General features: G+C 48.2%; 1 protein-coding gene across 10 annotated transcripts in view; it reads right to left on the bottom strand.

Annotated features, from left to right (window-relative positions):
* Tacc1 (transforming acidic coiled-coil containing protein 1) overlaps nt 1-16,357 on the bottom strand; it is a 107,459-nt gene that overhangs the window by 40,199 nt on the left and 50,903 nt on the right. The gene's annotated exons all lie outside the window — the stretch shown is intronic.

Raw genomic sequence — 16,357 nt, 5'->3', positions numbered from 1 at the left:
TAAATAATAAATTAATTAATAATAAATTAATTAATTAAATAAATAAAAAATAAAAAAATTATCCTCTCTTAGAAAAGGAGTATTTATTTTATTTTATTTTGGTTTTTCGAGACAAGGTTTCTCTGTGTAGCTTTGGAGCCTGTCCTAGAACTCACTCTGTAGCCCAGGCTGGCCTCCAACTCACAGAGATCCGCCTGGCTCTGCCTCTCGAGTGCTGGGATTAAAGGTGTGCGCCACCACTGCCCGGCTGAAAAGGAGTATTTATTGAAGTTTTATTTGCACGTATACCACCAAGTGTCCCAAGAGCAGCTGCCCAGCATACCTACCTCTGCCCTAGGACAGAAACTTCAAGTCTAACACCACACCCCAAGGAGGGATGAATAAAACATCTGCTATCCCATCTCAGGCCAGTTTTAGCCCGAGACCCGGCCTTGTTTCTCCCCTGAAAGCGCCGTTACATAACAGCTAATCTCCCTTCTGCTCACACAGAAAGCCAGCTTTCCTTGCCGGAGGCTCCTTCCCCAGAGCCAGTCTGAGTGATGAGCTTGATTCTGACAAGCTGGGCTCTGCCAGAGGCTGGGAGAGCTCAGTCGCTAGGAATGGGTCAGGCGATGAATTCAAAGCAAGCACAGAGGAAATCCAGAACCAGGGTGACTGACTGCCAACCCTGCCACATTTGCGGCTAACAGAACTCCTTCAGGACAAGAGGGCTGCGAACCCTCGCTTTTCAGCATTAGATGCTCTTGACACCGACTCCACACAAAGACTATTATGGGAGACTTCCTCCCTCCCTCCTTAAAATATTAATCAAAGGAAGGGCACGGAATGCCAGAATATTAAGGATTAAGGTAACTAAGGTACTATTCTAGAGTGTATGCTAAGAATATTCTGGGTTAAAATACAAGCTTACAAAAGCCTTTTTAAAACCTTAGAAAAAAGCAAATGTCATCACAAAAAAACATTTTATTTAAAAAAAATTGTATTGTGTATGTATGTGTGTGCAGGAGTGGGTATGTGTGCTACACACCCCATGAGAAAGTCTAAAGACAACTTTGTGGGGTGAATTCTCTCCTTCCACTTTTACGTGGGTCCCAGGACGGGCCTTGGTTAACAGGCTTACAAGACAAACTCCCTTACCCCCTGAACCTGTTTTTGTTTTGTTTTTAATTACGTGGGGGGGGGTTGGGGGGGGTGCAGACTTCAGCCTGCCTGCGTAGCCAGAGGACAATCCAAGGGAGCCGGGTTTTCTCCATCCATGCAGGTCCTGCGGACTGAACTCAGACTGTCAGGCTGGGCGGGAAAAACCATCCTTACGGAGCGCCACCTCTCCTGACTCGTTTTTTGGAGAAAGGTTTCACTCTGTAGCCCAGGATAGCCTCCAACCCGTGGCAGGTCCTCCTCCTGCCTCAGCCTCACAATGCTGGGATTACAGGAATGAGCCACCATACTGGCCTCACCAGTGTTTTTGTAACTCAAAGACATGCTTGGAATTCAACAGAGAACTACTGAGTCGGCTGCTTTCACACGGACCACCTCATCTAGAAAGGGACGCGGAGGCGACTCTTGTCACACAAACCCAGGACCCGGGTTCAGATCACCAGCCCCAGACAAAAGCCAGGTATATGGTGGAACCCCTGTGACCCTAGAATGGGGGGCAGGGGGGGCAGATCCCTGAAGGCCATTGGCCGAGCTGAATCAATGAGGCTCAGTCTGAGGCCTTGTCTCAAAAGATAAGGAGAACGGTGATCCAGGAGAGACGGCCACATCAACCTCTGGCCTCCGCCTGCAAATGCACACCCCCGCACTAACAAGCACACATTAAACAAAAGCACATGCAAATGAAAAATGTGTGCAGGCCGTCGGAACACGGCACACATGCATACTAACTAGCGCCCCGTGTCCGGCGTGATCACAAAGGCACTGGAGCTCAGATCTGAGCTTTGAGGCGAAATGCCGCCCGTGGGCTCCTCTCAGATCTGAAGATCCACGCAATCCGCCACTTCCTCTCCTTGGCTCCAGACAGATGACCCTTCTAAATATCTAATATTACCCCGAGAAAACGAGCCTCCTGTATTTCAGGCATACACACGGGCTCTGACTGACCTTAACATCTCTCGCCCAGTGTCTACAGGATGGGGTTTGGCCACCACAGAAAAAACACACAGGGCCTTGATTAGAAGTCAAAAACAGAGCTGGGCATGGGCGCCTACGCCTTTAATCCCAGCCCTTGGGAGGCAGAGGCAGGTGGATCTCTGTGAGTTCAAGGCCAGCCTGGTCTACAGAGCGAGTTCCAGGATGGCCAGGGCCACACAGAGGAAAAGAGAAACAAACATCACGAACAGATAGCACTCCTCACTCCCTTTATCTATGATTCCCTCACTCATACGATCTTCCAGGGTAGACACTGGGAATGGGGAGTGCCAGGGTCAGTTCTAACGAATCATCACACTTGTGGGGACCCTAAAATTTGCAGGCAAGCCAGGTTTGGGGGAGCACAGAGACCGAGATCTTGTGAGGAAGTGACGGCCTGGGGCTAAGCCATGAACTGAAGGTGGCTGGTGTACGAGCAGGACTGATGTGGCAAACCACATCCCATAAACTGTTGGCTGTCCTCGGGTAAGTGGAGCAAAGTGACCCATCAGTAACAGGAAGAAAGGTGCTATTTCCACGTGACAGAAAAAGCAGCCTGCTCCTGCCTGACAGGGAGGGTCACCCTCACAAGGAAAACTCAGCAAGCTCACAGACTACAGACCTCTCATGCACAGGGCCCCAGAAAAAAAACAAGAGCAAGTTTACCCTCAGCTTACTTCTCATCGAATGCAGGTCAGTGATTCAGAGCCCAATACGGAGCCCAGAGGAGTACCAGGGGGCCTGTAATCCCAGCACTCAGAGGGCAGAGGCAGGAGGATTACAAGTCTGAGGCCAGATGAGCTACATACTGAGACCCTGTCTCAAAAAAAAAAAAAAAAAAAAAAACCTCAACACACACACACACACACACACACACACACACTTCTTGAAGTAATTACTGGCATGCAAGGTATCTTCTATTTGCTGTTGGAAAAACCAATGTCTACAGAACACTGAGGCCACCATTTTGTGCTTTCTTCTAGAACGAGGTACTCTCAGGCCTTTTACTGTACGATAACCCCAGATAAGAATTCAACCATCCCCCAATATTATACACACATTATGCGGTGGTGGTCTGAATGTGAAGTGTCGCCCCTCAGGAGCATGTGCTCGAACCCCTGGCTCCCAGCTGGTGAGACTGCTTAGGATAGTTGTAAAACCTTGAGGAAACGGTGTGCTCCTGCCCCCCCCCCTGCTTCCTGGGACGCAATGTGTCCAGCCACGGTCCCGCTCTGCTACCCGGCCTTCCTGCCGCCCCAGGCTATCTCCCCCGGAACTATGAGCCAGGCTAAGTCCTTCTTCCCTTAAGCTGCTTTTGTGAGGGTTTTACCACAGCAGTGATAAGAAACTAGTGCACCTGCCCTTCCCTTATCCTCCAAAGCTCCGAGTCCATTCCCGACCCCACTGCGAGTACCTAACCTCGTACAGATGGCATCACTACAGAGATAGTGACGATAAAGTCTAATTTGTAAGTCCACACACTAAGAATAACATCAATAAACTAGCCAGAAATGTTCGTGAGTTCCACAGCTGTGGATTTAATAAACTACAGAGCAAAAATATTCAGAAAAAATTACATCTGTCCAGACTTTTTGTCTTGAAATGATCCCCCAACAATAACAACTTCTGACATAACATTTACACTGCGTTAGGTACCATGTGGAATCAGGAGGTGGCTTACAAGCACGTGGGAGGATGCGCAGAGGCAGCACATTTCATTTTATACAGAGGAGTGAGCACCTACGGTACTGGAACTGAGGGACAACCCTTTTTAATAAAAGCCGTATGATCTCTCTAGCCATCTCAATTAACAGGCTATTTTGTAGCAAAGCAACCTTTACTTCACTCTACAATGACCCCAAAGCCAAGGGTAGTATGGTGGTTTGAAGGAGAATGGGCCCCCATAGGCTTATACATTTGAATGCTAGGTTGCCAGTTAGTGGAACTGTTTGGGAAGGATTAGGAGGTGTGGCCTTGTTCTCACCCCAGGTCCAGTCAGCTCTCTCTGCCTCCTACATTGCAGGTAAGGAGCTCTAACACCACTCTCATTATCCCGCCCAGTACTCTATTACTAGTTCAAAGTGCAAAATCAAATTACTGGATGTGTTCCTGACATGGTGCACCCACCCGCCACACAGCCCTCTAATCCACAGCACAGTCTACTCGACACAGGCACAGAACCAAGGCTATGATCCAGGTGAGGACACACAACCACCTCCAAGTTCTTTGCAACTGTGAGGAAAATGTCAACCACCTTTTCTGGCCACCAGCTCAGAGTCCTCGTGTTTTTACACAGAAAATCACAACCCTCACTGGACTGCTAGGCTTCCTGAAGTACCAACTTCCTTTTCTGAATAAACTACTTCCTTTTTTAATTTTCACACCCAGCAGAAACAAAGACATATCTAGAGGCATTATAGAAATCTGTGTTTGAAAGACATTTCTTTAAACACACACAAACACACACACACACACACACATACTGATTTAGTTTGAGTGGAAGCAAACACCACTGCACGTCGCTGGTTTCCAGGGCTAGGACTCTAGTCACTTTATGCACTGAGCCATCCTGCCAGCCTGAACGTGCATGCGGATCTTAAAGGTCCTTTATATCACAGACACAGGGTAGTTCAGTGGTAAGGCTCTTGCTTAATCAAACCATGATTAAAAACAAAAGCCGAAGAGGAACAAGCTGGACAAAGGTGGGCGTTCCCTTAGGAGGCGTGGTTCCCTTAGGAGGTGTGGCCTCCAAGACTTTCAGGGACTGGACCAAAGCTCAGCAGCTCAGAGATGAAAGGAAGTCACAGCCCTGGGTGCAGCTAGAAACAGAGAGTCAGAGACTAAAAAGACCTAGTGAGGCACTGACCCGAGGGTGCAGCACCTGTGTCTGCGTGGGGACAAAGACGGCCTCAGGAAACAGCCCTGTGTGAAACCATGAGGCCGGACCACTTCCTCATCCAAACACCAAAGTTAACTGAAAACAGACCACGGACCTGAACCGATGAGCTCAAACTGTCCAAAGAAAACACAGAAGTAAAGCCGGCACAGTGGCTCAGGCAGGTAACCCCAGCCCTTGGGAGGCAGAGGCAGGAGACTCAGGAGTTCAAGGCCAGCCTCACCTACAAGGCAGTGAAGTATCTGGCATTTGCTAGGACAGCTGTTGAACTTTGAAAGCGGTATGGCAGGGGGCAGAGGGAGCACTCAATGGTTAGAACTCTTAACTGTTGAGATCTTACAGAAGACTCGTCTATAGCTCCAGTTCCAGGGGATCTGACACCCTCTACTGACCTCCGAGGGTGTAAGGCATGCCCATCGTGCACATATGTACACATAGGCCAACACTCGTACACATAAACTAAAAATAAAGCCGACTTTAACCCCAGCACTCAGGAGGCAGAGGCAGGCGGATCTCTATGAGTTCAAGGCCAGCTCCTTTAAATACTGAGTTCCAGGCCAGCTAGGGTGAGACCCTGCCTCTACAACAAAACAAACAAACAAATAAAACCTAATAAAATAAAAAGAAATCTTTTTTTAGACCATTTAGTTGCATACACCTTTTTTTAAAATGTCTGCATATGTGTGTGCACATGTTCAGGTGTATCTATCTGCAGAGGCTGGAGGGCAGCCTTGGGTATCACCCTCAGGAATGCCGTCTCCTTCCTTTGAGACAGGCTTTTTCATTGGCCTGGAGCTCGCGTCAGGCTAGACTGACCATAGAGGGACCATCGAGGAAGCCTTCAGTCTCTGAACCCCTCCCTGAAGGGCACACCCCCACGCCCAGCGTGGTCTGGGGATCGAACTCGGATCTTAACACGAGCTTTGCCGACAGGGCCATACTCCGGGCACCATCGAAAGCACGCAACAAAACTAAAATGGCTCCGGTCCTACGGGAGAAGGGTGAGAGGACTGTGCAGCAGATTCACGCCTCAGAGAATGTCCTAAACGATCTCTCGTGTGTCGCTTGCGGGGACCCACACTTGAGGTGGCAGATCGCACCGCCACTTTTGGATTGTACGTCCTTCTTGAGGAAGCCCACATGTGCTAGTTGAGTTCTATTTACAGAGACGTGAAAACGACGTCACTCCTTCCCTCGCCAACAGGAATAACCATGCATGTGAAACAGCCTAGAAACAGCAGCCATCGGTCCAGGGGCTTTACTTTGCTTTCTGGGGACGATACAGAACATAATGTATAGGATAATATACACTACACAGCCCACACTGGCCTCCAACTCACAATCCTGCCACCTAACTTGGGCTACGGTTTGTAATTCCATTTTGTAAAGCTGAGTTGGAGTTTAATAAATATGTCAGTATACATTTAATTAAGAGAAAGGGGGGAGGGGACATGGCTTTCTGGTTTGCTCTTCAGGGCCCGTTCGCTCAGCCTGCTTTTCTTATACTAAGAAGAACCACCTGCCCGGAGATGGCGCCACCCACATCAATCACCCATCAAGAAGATGCCTGTCGACAGGCTGGGCTGAGGGGTGCGGCATTCCCTCAGCTCATGTCCTCTCCTCCTAGGTGGCCGGCTTACGTCAAGTTCACAAACCTAACCAACACAGGAGCCAAGGCCAAGAGGTCTGGGAAATGAGCCAACTAATGGCTCCTCAGACTGCTGCCCTCCACGGGGGCCTTCACTCCCTAAAGCCCCTTACCCTACCCATCTGAGAACCCAGTGCTCCAGCGGAGCCGATGCCCAGGGCCACTGCCCGCCCGGCCGGGGGATCTTTTTCATATGGAGAAAGGAGGATTTTTTACACAGCAGGCCGGGAGGCCGCTCAGCTGCACACTGACAGCTGTGTCAGGACTGACATTTCATCTTCGTTTGCCCCCTCTCCTTCTGGAGGCCCCACAGGGCCCGCCACTCTGCGCTAGCCTGGCATCCTGCCCTCCCCTCCGTGGCAGAAATCGAGGGTGTCAGGAGAAAATCTGGCTCCAGGAGGCAGCACCCTCTTCTGCTCCGGTAGTCTAACCTGAGGAGAATGGTAACGAGGCCCACATTAGCATTTCTGACAAGTGTCCAAAACTGGAGAGGGGGGGGGGGTTACCTCGAACTTCCTGTCTGGGTTTCCAGGGGCTCTGATTTCTCTAAGTTGCAATCTATTCTATGTATGTTCTCAATTGACATCCCCTCTTCCAAAATAACTGTGGCTTTTGTCAAATTTAAAAAAAACAAACAGCCAGGCAGTGGTGGCACACGCCTTTAATCCCAGCACTTGGGAGGCAGAGGCAGGTGGATCTCTATGAGTTCAAGGCTAGCCTGGGCTACAGAGTGAGTTCCAGGAAAGGTGCAAAGCTACACGGAGAAACCCTGTCTCAAAAAACCAAAAAACAAACAAACAAACAAAAATCACAAAAGCCAAGGCCATGGGCCTTCAAAGGGAGAGCGAGAAGCCATGCATTGTCCAGGGACTGAATGACCACGAAGGTCTCTTCCAGGGGGTGGAGGACTATGCAGCTCACATTCCACTGACAACCCTTGGGCCCCAGGCCACCTGGAAGCATGGGGAGGGATTGGTCCGTCAAGGCAGAAGGTCTCCTTAGGGTCACCAGACCATGCCGATGTCTAAGGCGGAACACCAACACTAACTCACCTACCCAGAACAGGCCGACTGTTCTAACCCTTCCCTGTCACCTCTGAAACTGAAAAATATTTATTACCACGGAGCTCAGGGAGGGCAAGTTTAGCTCTTAGGTGTTTTATTTTCGTTTGGAGACAGGGCACCCGCTACCATGCCATTCTGAGGTAACTTTTAAATTCTAACAGAGGCAGCATGGTGGCACCTGCTGAGGAGAACCCCAGCACCCAGGAGGCTCAGGTGGGATGATCCCAAGTCTGAGAACAGCCTGGGCAACACAGAAAGAACCTGTTTCAAAATACACACACACACACACACACACACACACCCCTCAGTGTGCACACACAGCCTAAAGTTTTACAAGTAAAAAATAAAACTGGTCCATTTTCAATGTTAAAGAACTCATTTCAAGTTTACAAAACAGCATTTTATGCTATTTCATTGAAAAAGAGACCCAAGAGAACAGGTGTGGGGGTAGGGGTGGGGATGGGATGGGATTCAGTGGAAGATCATTTAGTATGCATTGAGTCCCTGGGTTCCACCCCCAGTACAATCCACTCAAATCAAGAGATCCAAATTCTACCCTCTGAAGGCCATACTCTAAGGAACCGAAGAAGAGGGCTAACCAGGAAGCGTCCGTCTTCCAGCAAGCCAAAGCCTTCTCCAGAGAAGCCAAGACCAACAACTGATCCTCTCAATAATGCGGGGCCCATCGGTTCTGGAGCCATCTCGATCTATCTGAGGCCACATTTCAAGCGGAGCAGAAATCCTCTACCACAGACAGAAGTCGGGAAGCCCTGGGCCCAGGGCTGCACTACCCCAGCAGGAAGACACGTGCGAATGGACGGGTTTGCAGTGAGGAGACCCGAAATTGTGCAACTTCAAGCCATTGCTGCCAAACAGCCATAATGTACAATCTCTTCAGAAATAATGACTGCAGAACTCAAAATACCAACTGCTTCTCTCGGAAAGCAGTAACCACCCACACCGCTGGGAAGCAGCTGAGGCTCGTGATAAAAAGAGAAAGGAATGTTTAGCAAGAGGACCTCCCTCCCCAGACAGTGAGCACATGAGACACTCCCAGAGCAGGACGGCCACCCTGTCTGGACCCGGGAAAGCTGCACAGGAGACCTTAAGGGAAGGAAACTGGGGGAAGTTGGTGGATCCGGGAATCACACCCACTGGCCACCTATGAAGCTTGTGGTGACCAGCTCCAGCACAGAGCGCCCAATGAGCCCTCACCTCCTGGCATACCCCTGGGCTAACCTGTGCCAACAAAAGGGTTCTGTGGAAGTAACTGTGACTTCTGAGGCTTCTGCCTTGCTCGATAGTGGCCCAGTCAGTCTGGGGAGTTGAGGCCAGCTGCTGCTGTGGATACGGCTCTGTGTGAATAAAATGCAGATTGGCCAGTAGCCAGGCAGGAAGTATAGGTGGGACAAGCAGAGAAGAGAATTCTGGAAACAGGAAGGCTGAGTCAGGAGATGCTGCCAGCCGCTGCCATGAGTACCAACATGTAAGATACTGGTAAGCCACGAGCCATGTGGCAAGGTATAGATTTATAGAAATGGGTTAATTTAAGATGTAAGAACGAAGCTGGAGAGATGGCTCAGAGGTTAAGAGCACTGGCAGCTCTTCCAGAGGACCTGGGTTCAATTCCCAGCACCCACATGGCAGCTCACAACTGTCTGTAACTCCGGTTCCAGGGGATCCCACACCAATGCATATAAGACAAATTTAAATAAATTATTTAAAAAACCAAACAAACAAACAAACAAAACAACCCTGGTCTCTCTACCTCAGAATAGGCACAGAGTCCCAGGAGGCTGTGTGCCTTTCCATACCCCCTTTCCTCACCAGACAAGACTCAGGGAGAAGAGAAACCAAGCCCTTCCTACGTTTTCCTCATCAAAGAGCTGATACTGTTGTTATTTTTACTTATTTGTGTAGAGACGAGGCCTCTCTATGTATCCCTGGCACTCACTCTGTAGCCCAGGCTGGCCTCAAACTCAAGAGATCCTCCTGCCTCTGTCTCTCCAGCACTGGGACTAAAGGCGTGCGCCACCACCACACAGGAGCTGAAGCTAATTATCCAGAAAATTCAATGTTTCCTGTACAACTGTCGCGCTTACCCAAAGACGACTTTTGCTCCTGCTGGTTGTGTCTAAATTGTGCAGCGAACGTCTGCTGTTCGAAACCCAAACTACAATGTATAGCCACACACCTATGGACGTGCACGCACGCCAAGTTCACAGGCACAGGAAGACCGATCTCCTGGAGACTTTTTAGCTGTCACTCAGGAGGGTGCTTTCCCCAGCACACACCCTGTTCTGGCAGCATTTGAAGGCCTTTCCTTTCCTCTTAGCCTTCCCAGACACCGTACAGGGGGAGCCACAAACTCCCCCGGAGGGGGAAACTGTGAAACACATTTCACGGAGCTCTGGATATGCAAGCCCTCCCTGCCCCCCTGCCCTATAGGAATGGAGACTGAACTCAGGGTCTAGCGCTATGTAGGTCAGGTTGGTCTCAAAGTTGTGCTGACCCTCCTGTCTCAACCTCCTGAGAGTTAGACTATTAATGGATTTTACATATTTCTTTTTTTCTCTTTTGGTTTTTCGAGACAGGGTTTCTCTGCATAGCTTTTGGAGCCTGTCCTGGATCTTGCTCTGTAGACCAGGCTGGCCTTGAACTCACAGAGATCCACCTGCCTCTGTCTCCCGAGTGCTGGGATTAAAAGCATGCACCACCACTGCCCAGCAGGATTTTAATTTTTCTAAAAAAAAAAAAAAAAAGTTTACACCAATTTACTGTGTGTGTGTGGTGGGCGGGGGCACATGAGATGGTTCTCTCCTTCTGCCAGGTGGGCTCCAGGGATCAGTCAAGCCATGAGGCTTGATGGCAAGTACCTCCACCCACTGAGCCACCCCGCCCTAGCAGGCCCAGATTTCCCATCTTAACAGCTGAAGTTAAGCCCAAGTCAAGCCTCTGGTCCTGATGTCTCACTTTTTGAAACAGAAATCATATCCAACCTCAGCATCACTGCTATAACAGAAATACTCTAGACAAAAAACACTTGCATCTAAAACACCCAATACGCAAACGCGGCTGAACAAGAAAGCAGGTTAGGTGAGCATCCCGTAGTGGGAACTGGGAAGCATGCGCACTATTCCTTTCCCAGCGGTGCTCCAGAAAAGAGGCTGAGCGGGAGAACCAGGAGTTGGAGGCCAGCCTGGGCTCCACGGTGACTCAGCTGCAAAAGCAAACGGAATGAAGAGGAGAGATCGTAGGGGCCAAGGATGCGGTTCTGTAGCTGAGATGTCAGGACTATCCATCCGCCTGCCCCTCGGGGCAGCCAGGCACACTTGCCCTTGTGAAGCAGCAAGAGACCCACATTATCAGCAATCCCCAATGAAGAAGAGCAAACCCTAGAGCTGGTGCTTACAAAGCGGCGGCCGAGATCTTCAACTCAAAAGCATGGGGCCCTTCTACAGTCAACCCTTAGAGTCACAGGCATAGTTAGCAACCTTGGTTATCAAAGCTCCAGGAAGATAGGTCGTTCGATGGACAAATGACGGACTCCCCCACACTACAGTGGGTTCTGGAGATTATGCGAAGACAGTCACACCCCAAGACTGCCTGTAGATAAATAAGACTGCTGCTTTGGAGAGATTACAATGGCTTTTCTGGCTTTCTTTGTTTTCCTGCCTTTTGAGACAAGGTTTCTCTGTGTAGCTCTGGCTGTCCTGGAACTCGCTCTGTAGACCAGGCTGGCCTCAAACTCAGAGATCCTCCCACCTCTGCCTCCTGAGTGCTGGGATTAAAGGCATGCGCCATCACTGCTTGATTGGTTTCTGGTTTTCTTTGAGAAAGGTGTTTCATATAACCCAGTCTGGTCTTGAACTTACTGTGCAGCCAAAGATGACCTTGAACTCCTGACTCTCCTGCCTCCAGCTCCTAAGTACCGGGAGAACTGTTGGCTCACCACCATGCCTGATTTAAACTTTATGTCCACTACCCCAACTCTTTTGGGCATCGCTGGAGTTTGCCTTTAGACCATACCCATTGTTCCCGTAGGGGCATTTAGGACTACCCCCAACTCCGTAGGTAGAAAATGCCTCTGCCACAGAAATTATCAGAGAAAATGAGTATCAGGGTAAATATGCTGGGTTTGATAAGGGAGGGATGCAACTCAGGAAGGAGTTTAATCCTTAGAATACTTAAGAAGGCCTTGTAGCTGGGCGTGGGTGGTGCACCCCTTTAGTCCTAGTACTTGGGAGGCAGAGGCAGGCAGATCTCTGTGAGTTCGTAGCGAGTTTCAGGACAGTCAGGGCTACACAGAGAAACCCTGTCTTGAAAAACAAAAAACTGAAACAAACAAAGGCCTTGACTTGGCTACATCTAAAAAGAGTAAGTGATTTGAAAGTCACTAAAATCTTCACTTCGTGCAGGCATGATAGTTCTTCTGCCCTGGTGCTCTTTACCATCATATCAGACACTGTTCTGTGTTCCGAGAAAACAGCTTTCCTAACACAAAACAGTGTCTTGGGTGGAGTGCCATACGGAGGGGAAATACTTCCTCCCGACCTCGTTACATTGTAACAAAGAAGCCAACATTCCCCACTCCAGTGGGAAAAACAGAAATGCAGGATGCCACTAACATCTTCAAGCGTTAAACATCTTAGGCTACAATCACAGGAAAAAAAAACTAAATTAAGCTGTGAAAGAGCCAATCATACCAAAAAAATCAAAGCATTAAGCTGGGGCATGGTAGATGAGGCCACATATGTTAAGCTGTCAGACTAGGTCATGTTTAAAGTCCTTATTAGTTTCATTATTTCTAGAACTTTCTAATAAAGCAATCTCTTGATGTGGTTCAAGAAATATTCAACTGGGGCTGGAGAGATGGCTCAGAGGTTAAGAGCACTGACTGCTCTTCCAGAGGTCCTGAGTTCAATTCCCAGCAACCACATGGTGGCTCACAATCATCTGTAATGAGATCTGGTGCCCTCTTCTGGCCTGCATACATGCAGGTAGAATACTTGTATGCATAATAAATAAATCTTTTTTTTTTTAAGTATTCAACTAAACCCTAAAGAAAACATACTTGTAGATTTGAACAGACCATTTCAATATGTACCTAATAAAAACATTTGCATAATATCTGCTTATAAATATGCTCAAAGTTTTAAATAAAAAGTCTAGGGCTCAGATTTTAGCAAGATCTGTATTCTAGGTCTTAAACACATGCCTTTAATCCCAGCACTGGGGAGGCAGAGGCAGGCGGATCTCTGTGAGTTCGAGGCCAGCCTGGGCTACAGAGTGAGTTCCAAGACAGGCTCCAAAGCTACACAGAGAAACTCTGTCTCGAAAAAAAAAAAAAAAAAAAAAAAGAAAAGAAAAAAGAATCTGTAATGTTCTTACAGAGAACCAACCGTGTTTGGCTCACAACCACATGTAACTCCAGCTCCAAAGATCTGGCATCCATGGGCCATTGCCGTGCATGCTCAAACCCACACACAGACATATAATCAAAAACTAAAATAAGATCTGTTTTTAAAAGTCTATGTTGGTACTTGTATTATTAGATGATTCCAAGATGATTTCTCTCATGCTTTATTTTCTTTTCCAAATACATATTATTATTTTTTAACTCTCTGAATCCTTTAGCGACAAGTCAAGTGCACTGTCTCCAAAGGAGACAGAATCAGGCAACCTTCCTCCCGTAAGGAAGCCTTTCCCGACCCCATGGGCCCACACGGGTGGAAATTGATACACAATGTTCACTTGTTATTCGAGTTCAGCCACCTTCTTTATTCTTCATGGCATCACCCCGGTCACTTCTCTGAACCCAGCAGAAGTATGGATAGAGGTTACCAGGTCCAAGTACTCAACCACTAACCAGCCACTTGAGCATGGCTATATTCCCAAACAGCATCACTACAATTCTTTTTTCAAACATTTAATTTTTGAGAGGAATTTTCTTTTTTCTGTCCTGGAACTCACTTTGTGGACCAGGCTGGACTTGAACTCAGAGATCTGCCTGCCTCTGCCTCCCAGTGCTGGGATTAAAGGTGTGCTCCCCCACTTCTAGCTCAATCATTTAAAAATTTTAAATCCTTTCTATCCCTGGAGGGCCAAAAAAAAGGTAGGTGACCCAATTTGGCCTTGAGCACGGCTTGGTGTTTCTGATCTAAATACCAAAATTATGTCAATGAATAATTTTGCATTTCTCACTGGGGCGGTGGTGGTGCACGCCTTTAAACCCAGCCCTTGGGAGGCAGAGGCAGGAGGATCTCTGTGAGCTCAAGGCTAGCCTGGCCTACAGAGTGAATTCCAGATCAGCCAGGGCTACACAGAGGTAACCCTGTCTCAAAAAACAAAAACAAAAACAAAAAAGCATTTCTTACATCAACACCAGCAATAAAGAACTAAAGTAGCTTACTGGTTAATGAGATGCTCAACTATGAGTCTGGGGATCTGAGTTCAATTCAATCCCTAGAACCCACGTATGGTCGTCTACACATGCATACACACACACACACACACACACACACACACACACACACACCCTCTCTCTTTGGCATGTGTGCCTCTCCCCTCGATAATGATAATTTTTTTAAGCAGCTAAAATGGCTAGGTATGGCGGCACACACATTTAGGCAGAAGCATAAGACTCTCTAAGTTTGAGGTCAAGCATGGCTACCTATGGAGTTCAGGCTAATCTAAAGAGACCCTGTCTCCAAACAAAGCAAGCGAACCCAGCTCAAGCACCTTTTGTTGGGAAAAGCAAACTGCAAACACAGAACGACCAGTGGAAACTTTACGGCTGCCAGTGTGGTATTTCCAAGAAATACTTTCGGTTAGTTTGAGTTTATTACATATTCAGAAGCCAACTTCTTTTCTGTCTTAAAAAACACAACCTGACCTACTATTTAATTGCTAGCATAAAACTTGCTAGCATAAAATGAGTCTTAAGAGGACTCATTACAAAATTTGTATACGTTCTTAAAACAGTTTCCAATAAAAAGCAAAACTGTCTTTCTCTCGGAATGTAAAGAATCAGGAAGCAGGTGATGGAGCAGGAGTATGGCACTAATCTATACACGTGAGATTGACAGGACACCAGGAAGCCTGGCTCATCACAAGTCCTGAGAAGACAGCCCCGTACCCCCACCCCACCCCATCCCCCACCACAGTTTGTATATGCTGTCCAACCAAGTCTTGGAGCCACAGAAATTCAAATAAAACTATTTTACATGAAAGTGGAACATCCAGTCCAAGGAATTAAAACTTCACCATGAACTGACTTAAGAAGTTTTGCTCAGGCAGAAGCAGGTGGATCTCTGAGTTCGAGGCCAGCCTGGTCTACAGAGCAAGTTCCAGGACAGCCAGAGCTACACAGAGAAACCCTGTCGCGAAAAACAAAAACAAACAAACAAAAATAATTTGGGGATGGAGAGATGGCCCGGCGGTTAAGAGCACTGACTGCTCTTCCAGAGGACCCAGGTTCAATTCCCAGCACCCACATGGCAGCTCACAGCTGTCTGTAACTCCAGGGGATCCAATACCCTCACATAGACAAACACGCAGGCAAAACACCAACACGCATAAAATTTTAAAAAATCATTAAAAAAAAAAAAAAAAGAACAACTTTTGCTCGGTGAAACCATCTTCAGCGAGACCTATGCTTCCATTGTATTCTCGGGACGACTTTGTATGTGTGCCAAGGCAATCCACACTGACTCCATGTCACAATCCAGTGACTGACTCCAGGAGGTCCTTAAGAGGCCAGACACTAGCCAGTCTGAGGAGTCGCCCCCACTGTCTGAAGACCTTAAACTGGGGGATTTTATAGCAGGCAGGGTGGAATCCCAGACTACACACCACCACTCTCCACCCCCTACAGTTACACTCCAAAGCCATGAACCACCCCGAAGAAGCTGATCCCAGACTCTCTAAGAAGAAAACATTTACACAGAATGAAAGCGTGTGAGAGCCGCTGGAACAGGAGGAATAGAGGGCCGGGGCCCATCCCAGCCTCTATTCATTTACTAAAGAACCCGGCAGATTATTCAGAACAGCAGACTGGCAGAGGAAAGGCTGCCCAAGCCGAGGACAATTCCAAGAGGCTTTCAAACAGCTACTTAACATACGTCCTGTGGGCTTTATTTAAATGTGAAGAGAAGGCCCACAAAAACAGCCCTTTCAGGCGTCCAGTCCTCCCTCCCCATCTGCCTGCGAGAATTCTGAGAGGAGAAAGGAAGCTATGGAGGCCAGCAGTATCTTCTTTACAGGAAGTACTGCACACACCCCTCGGCACCCTATCAGTCCACGGGAACGAGCGGTCCTGACCAGCCCAGAGCCGGCTCAAGGTGCTGTGTGAGACTCCGCGGGGTACACACAGCACGGAGATCACAATTTCTAGTCAAAAAAAACCAAACTGCAAAAAAAAAAAAAAAAGGGTGACGACACACCAGTAAGTAACTCTACCTCCTCTACAAAGTCCTGTGACTCGACTTCCCCAGGCAGCCTAGGAAGGAAGCACTAAGCTACATCACCTGTGGGCCCAAGAAGTCATGATCAACTCCAAGATCGGGGACTGAAAGTTGCTCCATCGCCCCCCACCCCCCCACCCCACTCCCCACCCCC

The sequence above is a fragment of the Peromyscus maniculatus genome, chromosome 17 (assembly GCF_049852395.1).
Source record: "Peromyscus maniculatus bairdii isolate BWxNUB_F1_BW_parent chromosome 17, HU_Pman_BW_mat_3.1, whole genome shotgun sequence".
NCBI lineage: Eukaryota > Metazoa > Chordata > Mammalia > Rodentia > Cricetidae > Peromyscus > Peromyscus maniculatus.
The sequence above is the reverse complement of the archived record's forward strand: the minus strand, read 5'-3'. Positions and strand labels throughout refer to the sequence as shown.